Genomic DNA, 2,740 nt, shown 5'->3' with positions numbered 1-2,740 from the left:
TTGAACCAACTTTTTAACTCAATAAAACAATCCCACAAGTTGTTTGGATATGTAAAGGAAGTCTCCACAACTGTTTCCTTTCTGTTTTATATATATATATATATATATGGCTATCTATATTTTTGCTATTAAGTGCCATTGAGACGGTTCTGACTCATGGTGACCCTGTATAGGGTTTCTGAAGAGCAGCTGGTAACCTTGAACCACAGACCTTGCAGTTCACAGTTGAGTGCTGATCCTACAGCACCACACCAAGAGTCTGGCTGTCTATATAGCACACACAAATACATATATGCATGTGCCTATAGATAAGGAGCTCTGGTTGTGTAGTGGTTATGAATCAGGCTGTGAACCTAAGGTCAGAAGTTAAAAACTACCAGCCGCTCTGCAGGAGAAAGATGAGACTTTCTGCTCCTGTAAAGATTTGCAGCCTCAGAAACCCTGTACAGGGACACTATGGGTAAGAACAGACTCAATGGCACTTAACAACAACAACAATAGATAAACATATACATGCATGTTCATGTATTCACAGATGCCATCCTACATACATATGTACATACATATTCACCAACTGAACCACACACATATTTTTGGTTGAGATTGCTATTATTATAAAATTGTAGATGTTAAGGCATTTACAAAAGTTGTCCCTTTTTCTTGTGTCATTCTTAGTGTCTTCATTTACCTTAGTTAGGTTGTGCAAAATTCACCTTGTCTTATAGCGGGTTTTCTAGAGAAGCAAAACCAATGGAACATATATATGTGTGTGTATATATAAATATATACAGAAAATGTTATTATCAAGGAAGTGGCTTACAGTTACAGAGTCTCAGGTCTCCAGAAGAGAGAGAGCCTATCCCATGTGTCCACTATATTGGGAGCAAGCCACACCCCCAAGGAAACAGTCCTTCAATTTATTGGCTGCTCACAGCCAATCATTATAGAGTTAATTATATCTGTATTAGGTTTCATCAGCATGTGGATAACCACATCTCAACTGTCAACACACTGGGAATCCTGGTCTAGTCAAGCTGATATAGAACCCTAACCATTACATATATACACATATTTGGTACTGCCTTGTCCATCACCAAAAGTAACAGCTGTCTACTGGCAGTGTAGAATGATGCACTGAAACACATAGCCAGTTTGAACTGTAAAGTTGGTAGTTCAAACTCACCAGTCACTCCTCAGAAACCCTATATGGATTGTTATGAATTAGAACTAACTCAACATCACTTAACAACAACAACATCTTATAGAAAGAGATTTGCTTTATTCCTCCATCCAATCTCTGGTAACAATCAAAGAACATTGTATTCTGTTTACATATCTATTCTAGACTTTAAAAAAAAATAACTTCTTGTTGTTCGGTGTCATAGAATCAGTTTCAAATCACAGTGACTTTCTGAACAACAGAATGAAATCCTGCCCAGTACTGCTCTGTTCTCACAATCATTGCTATGTTTGAGCCTATTTTTGTAGCCACTGTGTCAATCTACATTGATGAGTGTCTTCAATATTTGTTGAGGGACCATATAATATTTGTTTTTTGTAATTTCCTTATCTCATTTAGCATAATATCCTCTAAATTCATCCATGTTATAAGTTGCTTCATGATTTCCTCATTATTCTTTACAGTTGTATAGTATTATTCCATTATATGTATGTTCCACAATTTATTTATTCATCCATTGATGGGCCCTTAGGTTGCTATTGTGAATAATGCTGCAGTGAATATATGTATGCATGTCTATTTGTGTACTTCAATTGTATACTTGGATAAATGCCTAAAAGTGGGAATGATGGATAATAACTTTTTGAAGAAACATAATATCATTTTTTCATAGTTATTGTACCATTTCACTCCCTCCCAGAAATATCTGAGAAGTTTATTTTCCACACAACCTTGCCAGCATTTGTTGTTTTCTATTTTTTTTAATCTCCTTGAAATTTAAAATGACAGTTTCCACTTAAAACCATACGGCCACCACTTGTCTGTCAGTTTGTCATATTGTGGTGGCTTGAGAGTTGTTGTGATTCTGAAAGTTATGCCAACAGTATTTTAAATACCAGCAGGGTCACCAATAGTGAACAGGCTTCACATGAGTTTCCAGACAAAGATATACTAGGAAGAAAGAGTGATGAACTACTTCCGAATATTTAGTCTCTTAAAACCTTATGAATAGCTAAGAAATACTGTCAGATTTAGTGCCAGAAAATGAGCCCCTCAGGTTGGAAGGCACTCAAAATGAGACTGGGGAAGAGATGCCTCCTCAAAGTAGAGTTGAACGTGATAACGTGAATGAAGTAAAGCTTGTGGGAGAAAAACCAATGGGACCTTAATTTGCTGATGGGGCACAATTCAAAATGAAGAGAAACAGCTGTAAACATCTGCTGAAAATTGGAAAATAGAATGTATAAGTATGAATCTGGTAAAATTGGAAGTTGTCAAAAATGAAATGGAACACATAAACAACAATATCATAGGCATTAGTTAGCTGAAATGGACTGGTATTGGCCATTTTGAATCTGACAACCACATGGTTTACTATGCTGGGAATGAAAAATTGAAGAGGAATGGTGTTGCATTCATTGTAAAAAGAACATATCCAGATCAGTCATGAGGTCCAATGCTGTCTGTGATAGGATAATATCCATGCGCCTACAGGCAACCCTAGTTAATACCACTACCATTAAAATTTATGCAACAACCACTAAAGCCAGTGAGGATGAA

This window comes from Chrysochloris asiatica, unplaced genomic scaffold (assembly GCF_000296735.1).
Source record: "Chrysochloris asiatica unplaced genomic scaffold, ChrAsi1.0 scaffold00191, whole genome shotgun sequence".
Taxonomy (NCBI): Eukaryota; Metazoa; Chordata; class Mammalia; order Afrosoricida; family Chrysochloridae; genus Chrysochloris; species Chrysochloris asiatica.
Note: the sequence above shows the minus strand (reverse complement) of the source record.